An 18,513-nucleotide genomic window follows, 5' to 3' on the forward strand; every position below is an offset into this window, starting at 1 on the left:
ATATATATATATAATAAATATATTATATTATATTTACTAAGATTTGCTTTGTGGCATAACATGAAGTCTATTTTGGAGAAGGATCCGTGTGCTGCTAAGAAAAAAGTGTATTCTTTTGTTGATGGAATATTCTATATATGTTTTGTTAAGTCTAAACTATTGATATTTTATTGAATTCTATAGTTTCTTTGTTTAGCTTTGTTTGGAAGATCAATCCAGTGGTAAGAGAGGTGTATTAATTCAATCCATATTATTGTGTTGCAGTCTATTTTGATTCTTGAAGTTGAGAAGAGTTTGTTTGATATACATATATGCCCCATTTTTTAGGGCGTAGATATTTATGATTGTTATATCTTGTTGATGTATATTTACCTTAAGTAGTATGAGATGTCCTTCTTTATCCATTTTTTCTAACTTTGGTTTGAAGTCCACTTTAGCTGATAAGATAAATCAAAATGCTTGTTTATGCTGTCCATGATATGTTTTTTCCCATTCTTTCACCTTCAGTCTATGGATGTCTTTTCCTGTGAGATGAGTCTCTTGAAAGCAGCATATTTTGTTGTTATTTTGTTTTTAATGCAATCTACCAATCCATGTCTTCTAATTGTTGAGTTTAGGCCATTCACATTCAGGGTTTTTATTGAGATATGTTTTGTATTCCCAGTCATTTTGGTTTATTTTTGGTTTTTAACTTGACTTGTTTTCTCCTTTGATTGGCCTTTCCTTTAGTGTAGTCCTTCCCCTTTCAGATTTTCATTTTCTCCTCATAGAATATTTTGCCAAGAATGTTCTGCAGTGCAGTCTTTCTAGTTCTGGGTTCTTTTAACTTTTGTTTATTATGGAAGGTTTTCATTGATGATCAAATCTGAAGCTTAATTTTGCTGAATATAAGGTTCTTGGTTGACATCCATTTTCTTTCAGAGCTTGTTATATGTTTTTGCAAGATTGCCTGGCTTTGCAGGTCTGGGTTGAAAATCTGCTGACATCTAAATTGGTCTGATTCCTCTCTCTAGCAGCCTTTAAGATTCTAAACTAATTCTTTATGCTACATATGTTACTTAGAATATGCCTTGGTATAGATCTGTTGTAATTTTGTACATTTGGTGTCCTTTAAGTCTCTTGTATTTGATTTTCCAATTCATTCTTCATGTTTGGGAAATTTTCTGATATTATTTCATTGAAAAAAATGTGTATTCCTTTGGTTTGAATCTCTGTGCCTTCCTCTAACCTGATAAATCTCAGATTTGGACTTTTGATGTTATCCCATAATTCTTAGATGTTCTGTCCATGTTTTTTTAATCATCTTCACAGTGTGGTCAACTTTACTTTCAAGATGATAGATTTTGTCTTTATTGTCTGAGGTCCTGTCTTCCAAGTGATCTAGTCTTTTGGTTATGCTTTCCACTGAGTGTTTTAGTTCATTTATTGTTTCCTTCATTTCAAGGATTTTTTTTTGTTTGTTTGTTTGTTTCAGGATCTCTATCTCTTTTTTGAAGTAATCTTTTGTTACCTGTATTTGCTCTCTCGTATCTTTGTTGGTGTGGTCAATGGTTTCCTGTATTCGTTCTCTTATTTCTTTGTTGGAGTGATCAATTTTTGCCCATATTTGCTCTCTTAGGTCATGCTTTCATTCACAGGTCATTTTAATTATGTATATTCTGAACTCCTTCTCTGACATTTTATCTACTGCACTGTCAATGGATTCTATTGTTGTAGTATCTTGGTATGTTTGGGACATTTTCCTCCCTTGTTTTTTCATGTTGTCTATGTGTCTTCCTCTCGTGCAGTGAGGATATGAGATATTGAAGTTTCTACTCTATAATCTTTTAATGTCCCCACAGGTTATCAATACCTCACCTTTAATGGGGAGATGAATATTACAGCACCCAATGCAACTAATATATGCAGCTGTAAATCAATTAGCTTCCATTTAGACCTGTGAAGTTTGTTACTATAAACATAAATGACGAGTTCCGTTATCTTCTACCATATAGCCAGTAGGTTTGCATAAGGGTTTAGAGTTCTAATGGTGGACAGAGAGAGAACAGGGTAGGGATAGGTTGTGATATTTATGAGGTAGGATGTGAGAATATAGAGGCATTAGATTATAGGAGGAGTTAAAGGGAAATCAAAAGAAGTTAGCTGTTCACAGGAGAAAAAATAGAGATGACCCCATGCAAGGCTCCCAGTTGCCTCTGCAACAGGATGGTGTCTGTTAGCAGACCTAGTAGGGATGCTTCTGGTGCAACTGGGCCCACAGGGACCTTGGTGATGGTCTTCCAGATTCTGGCTATTGTCCCTAGGCAGAACCACTCACATGACTAGTTGGAGGTGACAGTATCATCAAGCCTATGGGTACCTTGATGTTGGGCTTTCAGGTCCCAGATGATGCCCCAAGATGGAAACTGCCCCAAATAAAGATGGCAGAGGCAGCAGAGGAGGTAACTCAAGTTGGTGGTGGTGTTGTCCCAAGATGGAGGCAACCTCTTTCAGAGATGGGTCTGAAAGGATAGGCTGTGCAATGGCATAGGGCAGCCTGTTTGATGATGCTGCACTATAGCATGCAATACTGCAACAGGCAACTGCCTCCTGGTCCTGTCCATTTTCCCATGGTGAGATTAGTGCATGAGGAGACTGTGGTGATGACTGCAATACATCAAGATGGAGGCGGTATTCATGGGACCACCCATCGGTGGATAGAGACGAAAGCAACATGATGTTCCTCTCTGTGCAGGCGCAGTGTTCCTCTCTGCCTGGCACACTCTTTTTTTCTTTTTGATAATACCAATTTTTATTGGGGTAAGTGATATCTGAGATGGTTTACATTCAATAAGAGGATGATTAAACATGTATATTTGAAACTTCAAAATTTCAATAGCAAAATAAATTTAAAAATAAATTAAATAATGGACAGTAGACTTAAGTAGACATTTCTCAATAAAAGCCATATAAATAACCAATAAATATATGAAAAATATAAATTTTTGTTACATTTCTTTATTTAATTTATTTAGTAATCTTATTGGAAAAATTGTGAACTAATTTTGTTCTAATTTTATGGGTTTTTTTGATTTTGGGTTGAGAATTAGCGTTTTCTCATGGTTCAAATATATGTCAATAGAATACATGATTTTATTCATGTTTTAAACAAGTTATGATTACAATAGTATTAACATTTTACGACAGAATGAAGGATACTCTTTTAGCTAGTAAACCTGTCATGAGTAGTATTAATAAAATATTAAAGCTTAGCATACTTAAATAACTTACATATTTCTGCTTGCTCACATATTTAATACTACTTATACTGGTCTTTTGTAAAGTATCACTTTAATTCAATTTTCATTCAAATCAGAAAGATTTGAAAAATATGAATGATTTTGTGAAAAATTCTAAGCTGAGTTCAGAAGCCACCAAGCAAAATGCCCTTGAACCAGAAGGTGTCAGTTACATAGACATTACATGATCTTTAACCACTGTAATACAGTGTGATGATTTGCTTTTTTCAAACCTCACAATGTACCTTATATTATTAAGAGATGTAGTAATTGAACAAATGGGAGGTGAAGCATAAAAAGCAGAAGAAAAACTGTTTAAAATATTAAGAATGGAATACACCGACAGTCTTTTAATGCATGAACTTATTTTCTTTTTTAATAATCTATTTTCTTAGAAATGTGGAAACAGCTCTCAAATTCAGTCAAATGTGAATCATTTCTTATTAAATCATAAATTAAAAAAATAAAAACAAAATCAATTTTAATTACTGTATTTACTAGTGTATTATAATAGGGTGATTCATTTTGGCATATTCTTAAATGCATGTAACATAGTTCACTCCGTTTCAATCTTCCTCTACATACCCCCTTCCTGTTTCCCTTCTTCTACTCTATTGGCCTTGCTTCTATTTATTTATTCATTTATATTGGTGCTGTATATATATTTGAAATGAATTGTGTTCCTTCATGTTTTCAGACATCTTGGAGTTTGCATATGTTGGAAAATATTCTTCTTCCTCTTTTCTGAAGATGTCTTTTGATTTGTAGTTATCTATTTTGTAATAAATCCTATGCTGTTAGTATCTGTTACCTTCAACATGTGGACTAAATTTAATCTAAGTGTTAGTTTCAAATTCCAATACCTCTCAGTGTGCTGCTTCAGAACTGCTGATTTAATTCATCCTTGTAGAGCTATAACACTGTGAGTTTTTGGAATCTTTCTGTGATTTTTCTGTAGTAGTACATGTCCAAGAGTGGAACTTGATTGTCTCCTCTACTTATTCCTACTTGGGGCTTAATATTTGGTTTGGTGTTTTTCTGGACCCTAATATATGTATTAAATCATTGTTGAAAAGTGGATGTTCATTGCCTATGCCATTTTTTTTTTTCGTTTTTTCTATTTTTTCTTTGACTTTGTACCCCTTTGGCAGAACATGGACTGGGAGTTATTAACCCTGTCTTCTTTGAGTTGCTCACTAAACTGTCAGCTGAAATGGCCTGTAACCAAAGTTGGTTGTAATAGCTCTCAGCTTTCCTTTTACCAGTATAAGTTAGAACAGAAAGGGAAGTAGTGACAATTAGAATTTTGTCTGTGCAAACCACTCTGTATCTGCAGCCTGTATCCCCTTTGATATAATCCCTAATATGCCTACCTCATTTGTGCCTAACTAAGCTGACTCCAGATCCCATGGAAGGCACAAACACAGACAGTTGCTATTATTTTTTATGAATTCCCGGGCTCCAGCAGCAGAAATTCACTAGTTGATGGCTTTAAGACCGCACGGCTACTTCAAGATGGTGTCCTGTGTCATCTCTTTACTCTCTGCTCTCCAGCTAAGAAGCACTGAGAACTTCTTACATACAAACTGCCCCTGTTCTCTGGGTCACTCAAGTTTAGATCATCCTTCTGTTCTATGAGTTCTCCTTGCCAAATTTTCTTTGTAGATCTGCCTGTCTTTCTACTGGAGTCACCCCTATCCTCTGTGATGAACCGGTGCTGGCATCATTGGCTGGATTAGAGGAGTATTCCTTCCTGCTCCATGTTCAAAGTACCTTGTTTATGTGTCTTTATGATTCTAATAATGTTTTTCAGTGTATTTCCTCTGTCATCCACTTAATTAGGAAGCAATGTTCCTGCTGTTTGGATCTTAAGCCATGGAGCAATTAGAAATCCTACCCTTCCTCTAATCTGTCTTCTTTCCCTGATCAGTTTCAGCTTGAAGAGTCATGTGTTTTGAATTTTTTCAGATTCAATAATGAATTTCATTTTAATATATCAAATTTATCCATCAATGTGTAGATAAAATTTAACTATAAAATTTCAATATAGTAATTAAATATTCATATTGATTTATAGATAAAATAACTATACTAGATTTAATCTAAAATTTCACAGAAATTTTAATGTCATTAGACATTATTTTACAGGAATTATATATTATATATGTCAATAAATATAGAACATGTATAACTGTTTAAGATATAACCATATATTACATTCATATTATATGTGTACTGCTGGGATATAGCTCAGTTGGTAGAGTTCTTGCTTTGCATGCACAAGGCCCTGGGTTCAATCCCCAGAACCACACACACACACACACACACACACACACAATTATATGTGTAAAATAGCAATACTCATTATATTTATAACATTAAATACCTATATTTTATAAAATGCATGTTATGCTTTAGGAATACAAAAAATGTATAGAGAGTTCCATAGTAATTATATTCAAAAAATGTTCAAACATTCCAAAATGAACATGTAATTATTTTATCATTTGGGATTTTTTTCTAAATAAATTTCCTCAAATTAACATTTATTAAGGCAATTCATAAAGCTAAGACTTTATATATTGTTAGTAAAGGGCAATGAACTGATCATATCCTAAATGTCAGTTTATTGAGTAGGAATAGATACCACCTGCCTTAACACTTTCCTCAATAGATCATAAGTAGCACTGATCAGATGTGGTCATTTTCTTCTACATTCTAACAAATTTACTTCTATATGTGTTAACTGTTTACAAGTAGACTCAAGATAGATAAATCTACATCATTAGAAAAATAAAAACAGCCTTGATGATGATGATGATGTGTAGAAATGATTTTTCAAGGCATAGTCAAGGGATACTTTTTGATAACTGGAAAGCCTGATTAGGGGCTTTTAAGGAATTATAAGACAGCCCACACAAATTCAGGAGATGCAACTGATATTATTTAATTTCAAACTGTATAAAAGATTTACTGCAACATTGAAACTTTTTTCTACGTATAAACACACAGGTCTATCAATGCCTGCTTTAGTTTTAGCATCAATTCTAAGCCAATATACTGGAAATATAACAACAAAAACAAAATTATGGTCCACCAGAAACAACAAAAACCTAAAAATATATCATTACAGAGAAAGTGTATAGAAGGATAGCAAGTTAACAATTTTGCCTAAAAACCAAGGAATAATATAGCTAGAAATTGAGGCATTATGTTCCATATATTCTATCAAAAGCACCAAAGAAGAAAAAACTTAAGAATCAGGGGCATGGTCTACACTGGTGTTGAATGCTACTGAAAACCATTACCTTCGTAATTGCTAAGTTATTGAAAATGCTGTCAAGAAACTTGAAATAATGAAATGTAAAATGTGTAGAAATTAAGAAACTAGAAACAAGAACAAAAATACTTTTGAGTCTTTCAATTTATTTTTTAATCATAAACCCCATGCATGTTCCCAAAGTACTTAATTTTAAAAAAATCTTTTAATTTTATATTGTAAATAATTTTAGGAGTCACATTTTTCTGTGTTTTAACTTATGGCACAATAGGCTGTGCTTTTTCAATGTCTTTATTTTTGGTTTATTTATCATGCCCACAATCCTTGCCGTTGTCAGATTCCTTGAGGCATATGCTGGTGGCAAAAGATTTGTTCATAACATTTAATTTCTATCATGCACCTGATGTGAAAAGTTTTGAAAGATTTAAGTAAGTCCACCAAGTGGGTTCTATAGCTATCTCAGAAAACCAGATACAGTTTGTGGTCCTTATGCTAAACTTGAAACTGAGCTCCCCAGAATACTTGCTTATGGGACATTTTTATATATCTTCCCAAGAAAATGATTATTCTCAAAAAAAAAAAAAAGTGCCCATGGTCCTCCTGATCTTTTACTTAGGTCTATTTTAAGGTTGTTATAAGTGGCGGTTTTGGGAAATGGAAAAAAGAAAGGTCCTCATCAAAAACTTGATGACTGCAGATGCCACCTCATGCAGTATGTGGGTCAGTTACTCATTTTGATACAATCTGGGCAGTTATTGCTGATGACAAGATAAACATAAAATTGAATAAAATTTTCCTTCATTTTAAAACTTTTTCTTATGACACCTTTATTTTTCCTTTGACTCAAAGAACAAAGTGGCTTACCCAGGATAAAAATTGTAAATCCAACCCATATATTTCTGCTGGTGAACACTGTGGGGACTAGTTCTTAGCTCTTCACTTTCATTTTGTAATGTTCAAGTTTTAAGTAAGGTTAAAAGCATGTGTCTGTGATGATAAACTATGAAAGTGAATTCTTTTGACATGGTATCAAACATGATTTTTGCATTATCTAAATAATAATACCATGTTATCCAAATAAAAAAATGTATTCATAAAATAACTTTGTCACTGAAAGTCTATTGTTTATATGATAATTTAAACCTAGATACAAAAAATAGCTCTATATTAGTTTAACTAAGTCAACTCAGTCCTTTAGAAAGGATCAACTAATCAAAACATTTATTAACAATTTCTCAGTCACCAAGTGACCAAGCAAAAATGGGTATTATATAGAGTGCAAGTGCCAAGAGCTATTACATCCAAAGAAACATCAAAAACTCTGGCAAAAAGTGTCAGACTCAACTTTTTAGGTCTCTGAAAAACAGTTAATAGTTTATAACAACCAAAGTAAGACTGAATTAAGAAAGGGAGGACTTAATGTGGCAGGAAGTCTTCCAGATATTGTTTTGAATTGATTCTATTTTCTTTTTCTAGTTAGCAATGTCTTGATGAAATGAAATTGCCTTCCTAATTTGGGACTCTGGCTCATGGTTCTAGAGGGAGCAGAGCAACAATACTGCTTGCGTGCATTAAACTTTCTGGTGATACTTGAAGAACTGAGGGATCTGCTTGTCATGGTTTCATCTAACCTAAAATCCCAGGGTAGCAAACTGGAGTCATTGATTGAAAATAAAATAAGGCAACAAACAACTCACAGCTGCAAAAGATTACTGTTGTAAAAGAAACTATAGAACTTAAAATTTCATATGAAAAGCCAGAAATAGATTTTATTGGGAATATTAAGAAATTTAAAAATATTTAGGTAGATACAGAATTTTGAAAGTCATAAACATGCCCAGACCAGCTTATATGCGTAAAAATGGACTGAGATGAGCTCAGCTCTCAGCTTACACCTCTGGTTGACATGATCTAACTAAATATTGAAGAATCAGTCTTGAAACTTGGAGTAAGTAATTTATTTATTTTATTTTAATTTCATTCTCTCCCCTTTTTTCTGCCTCCTGGCATTTTCTTTTTCTTTTTCTTTTCTTCAGAATCCTACCTGAATACAAACTAAATAAATAGAATTAAGCAACTACACATGCATAGAATTCCAAAACTATACGTGGCATATAGGATACAGAGTTTAGAAAAATATTTTAGAAAATAGAAAATTTATTTAACAACAACAACAACAACAAAATTATAGTCTACCAGAAACAAGGAAAACATAACAAAAAGAGGAAAATTTAGCTTGTAGTTACATTATTACATTAAAAATTCATGACTTAACAAAAATTTATGAAGCATACAAAGAAAACAAATAATAACCCATTCATAGGAGAAATGAACAGAAATTATCTCAGGAAGCATGAACATTGAATTCCATAGTAAAAAATTTTAATTCAATTGTTTTATATGCTTAAAGAGTTAAAGGAAACTGGTGGATGAAGAACTAAAGGAAATAAGGAGAATGATATATGAACAGATGTATCAATAAAGAGATAGAAATTATTAAATGGAATGGTATAGAATTCTGAAGGTTAAAATTACAGTAAATTAAATAAAATTCTCAATAGATACTATCAATAGCTATTGTAATAAAGCAGAAAAAGGAATCAACAAACCTAGAGATAGGTCAGTTGAAAAAAATCTGAAGAGCATAAGGAGAAAATGAATAATTAAAAATGACAAGATTGGAATATATTTATGGAATTCTATTAAATACACCAACATAGATATAAATAGAAATTCCAGAGAGAAAGAGGAGAGAAAAAAGCAGAAAGGACAATTGCATTTATATATATCAACAATAAGTAACTTTAACAGAAAAATCCAGAGCAAAATGGAACTTTTAATAGCTTTAAAAGAATAAAAACCTAGGAAAAATTAAACCAAGAGGTAAAAGATTTATATATAGAAAATTTATAAATATTGATGAAATAAATTTTAAAAGTTCTAAATTTAAAAAATACATTCTACTTTAGTGGATTGGAAAGCTTAACATTATTGTGATAATAATAATTACCAAGTTGATCTAAATATTCAAGGCAATCCCTGTCACAATTATTATCAAATTGTATCAAAATTTACATTAATTCAAAAGCTGTTCCTCAAATTAAAATAGAATTGCAAGGGTTCTAAATTCATTTTGAGAATATGGAATAAAGTTGGAGTAGTCAATTTTTCCAATTTTAGAACTTGCTACAAATGAAAACAATGTGGTACTGACATGAGCTTAGATATAAAAAGATTGATAGAATTAAGATCCCACAAATAAACCCATACATGTATGGTTATTTTCAATGAAGGTGACAAGATCCACTGGAAAAGGGTAGTCTCTTTAGCAAATGGCAGTTGGATAATTGGATATTCACATAGCAAGTAATTAACATGGAAATTTACTTAACACAATTCATAAAAATTAACACAAAATGGACCAATGATCTAAATATGAGATATTTATAACAAACTTCAAGGAAAACATAGAGATAAACCTTTATGACTTTGGATTTAGTAAGGTTTTTTTTCTTAAATATATTTTTTAGTTGTTGATGGACCTTTATTTTATTTGCTTATTTATATATGGTGCTGGGAATCAAACAGTGCCTCACAGGTACAAGGCAAACGCTCTAATGCTGAGCTACAACTCCAGTCCCTAGTAAGGGATTTAAAAAAAAAAAAAAAACACCAGAGAAACAATGAACAGGAGAAAAAAAAGAAAAAAAATTGGCACCATTAAAATTTTAAAAGTATGTTAATCAAAAAAGAGGTATTATAAAGTTAAGTTGATCAAAATATGCTATATGCATGTATGATTATGCAACAACTCAACCCAGTATTATGTGAAATTAATATACACTAATAAGAAGACCTTATTGAAAAGTTGAGACAACAAACTACAGATTGGGTGAAAATATTTCTAATTCTTAAATCTGATAGGTATCAAATATCTATAATAAAGAACTATTATAAATAATCAATAAAGGGCAAGCAGTCAGTTTTTTTAAAATGGTAAAGTACTTGAATAACTATTTCTCCATAGAAATATATATATAACCAGCAAATATATTAAACAATTCTCAGCATCATTATTTAATAGTAAACTACAAATAAAAATCATGATATACTATTTCATATTCCCTAGGACAATGGTAATTAAATAAACAATAGAAAACAGCAACTGTTAACAAGGATATAGGGAAATTCAAAGTCTTACACATTGCTGGTGGGATTATCAAAATGTACAGCCACTGTAGAAAACAATTTTGTAATACCTCAAAATGTTAAGCAAAGAAAGACTCAATGATGCAGCATATCCACTCCTGGGTATTTGTCCAAAAGAACTGAAAACAGGTGTACAAACAAATTCATGCCTATGTGTGTTTAATGGACAAAAGATAGAAACAATGTAAATGTCCATGCATGAACATATGTATAACTAATTTTTGATATGTGCACAAAAAATAGGATGTTGTTCAGTCATTAACTATTGATACATGTTTAAGCATACATGAGACTAAAAAAAATTAAGTGAAGGAAGTTGGACACAAAAATATCATCTATTATATGCTGCTATATATATGAAATATCTATAAGGTAATACAGTCATATAAAGCATATTGGGACTGTCAACTGCTGGGGAGAGGCAAGAATCTGGAATAACTGCTTAATAGGTATGAGGTTTCTTTTGGGGACAATGAAATATTTCCTTTTGGAATTAGAGAGATGGGATGTTCAAAACACTGAATCTAGTAAATGTCGCTAAGTTGTGCACTTTAAAATTATTACCTTTGTTAGATAAATGTCTCCTCAATAAAAACATAATTCAAAATCTTCAATAAAAATTAGTTTAATATCTTTATAAATTATTTAGCATCTTGTAAAATCTTTTAAAAATCTCTCTGGAATATTCCAAGGCAAAGTAAGGAAATAATTATTTCTACTTTTTCCATTTCACTTGTAGGATAAATTTTCACAATTCTCAGCATGTCTTTTCAGTTTTTTACAAACAAACAACAAACAAACAAACAAACAAACAAACAAAAACTTGAGTTTAGAAGTTTGAAATATTGGGGTATAAGACGAAAACAAATAATAGAATTTATAGTAAAAATTCAAAAGTTACCATTTAGGGTTCTTAGTACTCTTTGCCAGCAGTCCATCAGGGCTGAAATCCTGGCTTTATTTTTCCAACTCTCTTATATTAGGTAAGCAACCCTTTTTCTTTTTGCATACATTGTCTCCAAAGGAGGAAGAATTTAATAATCAGATTCTATGAAATATTTATCTAAAATAATTTTTGGCATGGATTTATTGAATTAAATTTTTGAATTAGTGAGATTTAAAATTCTGGCAAGTTATAAGTACTAAAAAGTCTTGAATTATAAGAATCATAGTCATAATTGTTGCTATAAACTATATTCTGCTTGAGTTTTATTTTTTTAAAATAATTTTTTTTTATTTTTCCCCCTAAACTGCAATGTTAAGTTTGTTTTTGACAAACCACATATCCCATTTATATCATTACTTCATTATTGTTATAATTTTTTAAATCAGTTTAATAATTCCATATTTTTAGTTTTAATTAAAACACTGATGTTTGTTTTTTAAAGATTTTGAAATGAAATAAATAATGTTTAATGTGCTCAAGTACGTATTCATTAGTGTCCTTATAATTTCATAGACAAAAGATCTCAAAGAGTAGTTCTCCAAAGATCTATTATTTCTTAGTATATAATTAGTTTAGGTTAAAAAAATAACATTTGACTGAAAAATCTTGAATTACAGATTTAGAATAAAAATATTTTATTTTTTCAATTTCTGATTCAATAATAAAGATACTTTTAAAATAAAGATATTTTAAATTTGCATCTTTGATAATGAAGTAGTTGTTCAAGCACCTGTGGCACTGTTCTATGATGAAGTTATCATTTAATAGCATTTCTGTAACTGGATTACCATAAGTAAAATTTTAACTATAAAAATATTTTATTAATTATATTAGTCTAACCAGGCTGTCATAGCAAACTACAACAGACTGGTAAACAGTGATGCATTTCTTGGAGTTTTACCAACGGAACGAAGGGTAAATAGAATTTTAGAAAGCAGGCAAGACAAGTGTCATTGTGAGGCCTCTTTTGCACTGTAGACAGCACCCAAGTACTTGTTTGCTCATATGGCCTTTTTGTATATACACAGAGAGAAGATGAAGGAGCTCTCTGGTGTTTCCTCTTATTGGAACATTAATCTTAGCATACAGAGGAGGGTTGCCCCATGCTTATTATCTCATTTAGCCTTGATTAGTTCCTTATAAGTCCCATCTTCAACTATTGCAACATGCAGAGTTAGATTTTCAACATGTGAGCCCGGTGCAGTGGTGAGGGCCTGTAACATTGGATTGAGCCATGTTAATATTGAATAAATCAGTTAATGATCCCAGCGGCTCAGGAGGCTGAGGCAGGAGCATCACAAGTTCAAAGACAAGCTCAGCAAAAGTGAGGGTCAGTGAGACCCTGTCTCTAAATAAAATGCAAAAAAGAGCTGGGCATGTGGCTCAGTGGTGGAGTGCCCCTGAGTTCAATTTCTGGTCCCCCACTCCCACCCTCAAAAAAAGAATTAGAGTTTCAACATGTGAATTGGGAATTGGGAGAGGGAAGAAGCATATTTCAGTCACTAGCAAATAGGTTGTCCCTCCTAAGTACAAGTCCTTTCAGCTAAGTTTCAGTAAGAATGTAAAAGGAATATGTACAGTAAACATTTGCAGGGTTCAAACTTTTTCTTTCATATTTACATGGTTTGAAATTACATTAGATCTTCATATAAAATCAGTATGCCAAAATATTATTGTAAATAAATCATATTATTCTAAATTATTTTTAAAAGAGCAAAATAAAGAATGAGATAAAACTGCTGATGGAGAAGATGTCTGCCCATCAACAAACCACTAACAATTTCATCTTACACTCTTCAATAAAACATGCTGTGTAGAAGTGATTGCATTAGAAGTTATTGGTACATTTGAATGCAAACTACCCAACCATGAAAAATGAGCCTTCCATTTGCTATAAAAATAAATTAGGAGGCAATGCTTTGCTGGCAAAGCCATTTGAGCACCTCAGTTCATAACTATTCATAGTACCATTAACAGATGTCTTTGCTCACACTGTGAACTGCCTTATGATATTGTTGTATTCAGTATTACTTTATGTCTAAAGTGAATGTAGGCAACTTGTTTTAGGATATAATAAAACCTATCCTGATATAAGAGATCCTATGGGAAATTATACAATAATGCTACCTCCATAACTAATTTTCTTTTTAGGAAATCATGATTCCCACTGCACTTTTGGAACTATTGAAAGTATTGTTTAACATCACTATTTCCATGTTAATATTGGATAAATCATAAAAATGTAATGCTTTTTGCAGAAAGTGAGCCATGAGTTTCCACTTCTAAATTAGAAGTTGCTTGACATGAATGTTAAGCATGCTGCAATTTGCTTACTGACACTGAATGTTGTTTTGTTTTGTTAAGAATAACTTTCTCCAAAATAAGCCTTGATGGTAGTTATAGTATATTCTAAGAAAGATAAAATATTCAAGAATAAAATAATAAAAGATGATTGTTTCCTTTGATAACTATTCATTATTATGAATTTTCTAGGAAATACTTAAGAATTGCTAAGTAATATCTTCAAAGCAACTGTTGTCAATGTGCACATACATATATACACACAAATATACTGATATGCCTGGGATAAGATGTTGCAGAATGCAGATTCTTTGTACTAACAAAAGCAAACAATCACAATTACAATAATTTTATTAAAAACTTTATTTCAATATGACATTAAGGATTTTGTGTTAAAGGAATTCATTTAATTCTTGATTTCTGCTTCCTCATCCATAGACTGAAGATAATAATGAACATTCAATATAAAGTTAGATTAAATGAAGATTATACAAATGTTCAGTGTGGTACAGGTAATATCTTCTCCAAAGCAATCATATTCCTCAAGTACTTACACTTTTCCTCAAGTAGCATCTTTCCTATAAAACCTATCTGTGTTAAGTCATTTTCCTCAGCCTTTTTCTCTTCAGTAGAGGGAAATTCAGTTTGCCCTAGGATTGATCTTCATGGGATAATTTCCCTCAAGTATCTTTAAAAGCATTTAGGGCTGTGTTAATTTATCCAATATTTTGTCAGTAAATATTTATTCCACATGTAAATTTGGGTATATATTTAAGATTCAAAAATTTTAAGTACTATTAAGTTATCTTATATAAGAAGTCATTATGTATAAATATAATTTGGTATGAGTAAGACAAAGCTTCTTACAAATCTTGATGAGCGATGGGACTATCAGTGGTAAGTATCTGAGCCCACCAAGTCACTTCTAAATTGATATTGGTTGTAGTTTAGTTTTTTTTTACTTTATTCATTGCCCCTTCATCCACAAAAACACATGATCCCTAAGCATTGGAACACACAAAACTATGAAAAGTCAGGCCCAAGACATATTTTGGGTCTATAATATCATTATCTAGTCACTGTTTTTATTAGTGTGTCTATCCATTTGTTGGGAAGCTTCAGTGTTCTTGACAAGTTCTTTTGTGGTCATCCACATTTTGACAGGGACTAAGGTAGGAGACACCATCCCATCTTCTTAAGGAAAATGTGAATGAGATTTTGTGAAGGATGGTTAGCTAACAGTAGGATTATGATGTTACTTTTGAATTGTACTTGAATAAGGGTGGGTGGAAGAAAATAGATAAGCAAAGATATAGATTATGCTAGCAATTTACCAATTTATTTTAAATTAAACTTTCACACTTCCCCTTGACAAGTGAGATCTTGAAGTTTCACAAAGTAGGAGTTTTAGCTGAGTGATACACTTTTCCCTTTGTCCTTTCACCTTCAAAGGTGGTAACAGTGTCCAGGTCTTGCAAATATCTAGGTTTCTCTACTGCTTTCTTTTTGATATGTTATCTCTTCTTAGACCTTTGTAAAAAAAGCCCATATGAGATTCCTTTCATTGGACCACTTGGAGTGGGTGTTCTACCTAGTATAACTTGAAATGAGATAGTTACAAATCAATGAATGGTATAACTATTGGGGTTTGTTGGAAACAATTAGAAAATATCTGATTTATAAATGCATTTGTTCTTCAATAATTTAAGTCACTCTCTCAGACTCGTAGAGCAAACAAATGTATAATGCTGATCAAAGAACTATTATGTTTTTAAAGTGACCTATTTTATTTTTACTCAGAGGAAATTTACTGACGGTGGATAAAACCAAAACCCAAAATTTAAATGGTGCCAACATGCACACGGTTTTGTCAAGAAGCATTTTTAGTTTTTAAATTTAATTTCATAACTTACTTTTTTTTTCAGGTTTTAACCGAGTAGCTATTGCTGATTTGATTTACAGGATGTGTTTCTTTTTTTACTCCAGTTAGAAGAATTAGTACACATTAGGAGGTCAATCATGTTTACCTGACTTACTTTCTATCATATAAAAGCCAACTTCAAATTTCAAATATTTAAATTAAGTAAAAAAATTAGAACCACAATAACTTGAAATGAAGAAAGAGTGAATGTGAATTAATATTATTTTCTCAATCTTTAAAATATGTGTTAATATAGTGTAATCGACAACATTTACCTTTTTAATGGATCTGTGTAGATATGAATTCAGTTTTTTATTGACAGATATTTGTTTATGCATATATAGAATTCCCAATTTAAAGTTCAAAGCATGGAGAAGAATAATTAAGTACATTCTTACGCCTCATCTCTGTAGTGTCCTCCCCTATATATTTCTAATATGCCTAGTCCAATAAAAATGCTTGTGTTTTGCCAGGCCTAAAATCCCAGCGATTTAGTGGACTAAGGTAAATGTACAAACTATGTGAGTCCAGCCTGGTCAACTTAATGAAATGCTGAATGACTTAGGTAAACCCATTCTCAAAGTTTAAAAAAAAAATGAAAAAGCTAGATATATAGCTCAGTTCAAAAGGGGATCAGATGCAATCCCCAGTACTGCAAACAAAAGCAAAAAACACCATAGTACTTTGAATAAATATTTTTTTATATTTTAAAAACATTTAACTTATATCTTTTCCCAGTCGTTGTTGCAATAATTTTACCAATAAAGTAATTTTGAAGGCTACAATTTTAGACATAACTATCAAGCAGGATTTAATAAAAATGTCTATAGATTCTTAAAGCACACATGTACTATTTCTTTTTTAATTTTTTTGTTCTTTTTAGTTATACATGACATTAGAATCCATTTGATACATTTATACCAGCGTGGAATATATATGATTCTAGTTAGGATCTCAGTATTGTGAATGTACATGATATTGAGATTCTCTGTAGTGTATTCATAAGTGTGCACAGGAAAGTTATGTCAGATTCATCACACTGTCATTCTTATTTATATTCCTTCTCCCTTTCATTCATTCCCCTTTGTCTAATCCAATGAACTTGTATCCCCATCATACCTCCCCATTGTGTGTTAGCATCCACATATCAGAGATAACATTTAGCCTTTGCTTTTTGGGGATTTGCTTATTTCACTTTGCATGATAATCTCCAGTTGCATCCATTTTACTGAAAAATGCCATAATTTTATTCTTCTTTAAGCTGAATAAATTCTGCTGTGTATATATATTACATTTTCTTTATCCATTCATCTGTTGAAGGTCATGTAATTTGGTTCTATAGCTTAGCTATTGTGAATATTAATGTGGCTGTCTCACTGTAGTATGCTGATTTTAAGTCCTTTGGGTATGTACTGAAAAGTAAAATAACTGGGTCAAATGGTGGTTCCTTTCCAAGTTTTCTGAGGAATGTTCATACTGCTTTCCACAGTGGTTGCACCAATTTGCCATCCCACCAGCAATGTGTGGGTGAACCTTTTTTCCCAAAACCTTGCCAACTTTTATTGTTACCTGTATTCTTTTATAATTGTCATTCTTGTTACAGTGAGATGGAATCTCAGTGTAGTTTTGATTTGCATTTCTCTAATTGCTACTGAAGTTGAACACTTTTTCAAATATTTGTTGATTGATTGTGTATCTTCTTCTTTGAAGTATCTGGTCATTTCCTTGGCCCATTTATGGATTGAGATATTGGTTTTCTTGGTATTAAGTTTTTTGAATTATTTATATATCCTGGAGATTAATGCTCTATCTGAGGTGCAAGTGGCAAAGTTTTTCATCCATTCTGTATGCTCTCTGTTCACATTCTTGATTGTTTCCTTTCCAATGAAGAAGCTTTTTAGTTTGATACCATCCCATTTATTGATTGTTGATTTTACTTCTTTTGCTATAGGAGTATTTTGATGAAGTCTGTTCCTCAGACAACATGATAAAGAATAGGCTCAGGGTCTCTGGTCTAATGCCTAAGGACCTTCTTTTTGTGTTACAAATCAAGTTGCCAACTGGATTAAAAAATTCTGGGCTTCCCTTTTCTAGAGTGTGAAGTGGTGTGGATGAGAGTGTTGTTTGCTACACTCTCAGGGAGGTGTACTGAAAAGCTCTCTAACAGGAATTCACATAGTCAGAGCTCCTAAACCTGTGGCTTAGCTCTAGTTGGGCCCCAGGTGCTTTGTTGAATGGTGGCTGGTCTGAAGATTTTAAATGAGTACACCTTAAGGGCCTGGTACCTTCCAATCCATGCAGGGAGACTGCACAGAAGGAATCTACCCTGGGTTTCATTCAGGTGGTGTAGGAGCCAATTTTTGGTCCCCTCTGCTACCCATGGATCATCCCCTTCCTGATGTCTAGGGCTCAATCCCGAGTTTTACATTAATTCCCTCCTGCCAGAAGAAATCCCAGCCTACCATGGCTGGTATTCTGAGCTGCCAGACTCAAAGGGAGGGAGGAACCCTGGATCTTTCTGGTCTCTACAACCCATTTTGTCCTGGGAAAAACACTCTCAGTGCTTAATTTTCTCCTA

This window comes from Marmota marmota, unplaced genomic scaffold, assembly GCF_001458135.2.
Source record: "Marmota marmota marmota unplaced genomic scaffold, marMar, whole genome shotgun sequence".
Lineage (NCBI taxonomy): Eukaryota > Metazoa > Chordata > Mammalia > Rodentia > Sciuridae > Marmota > Marmota marmota.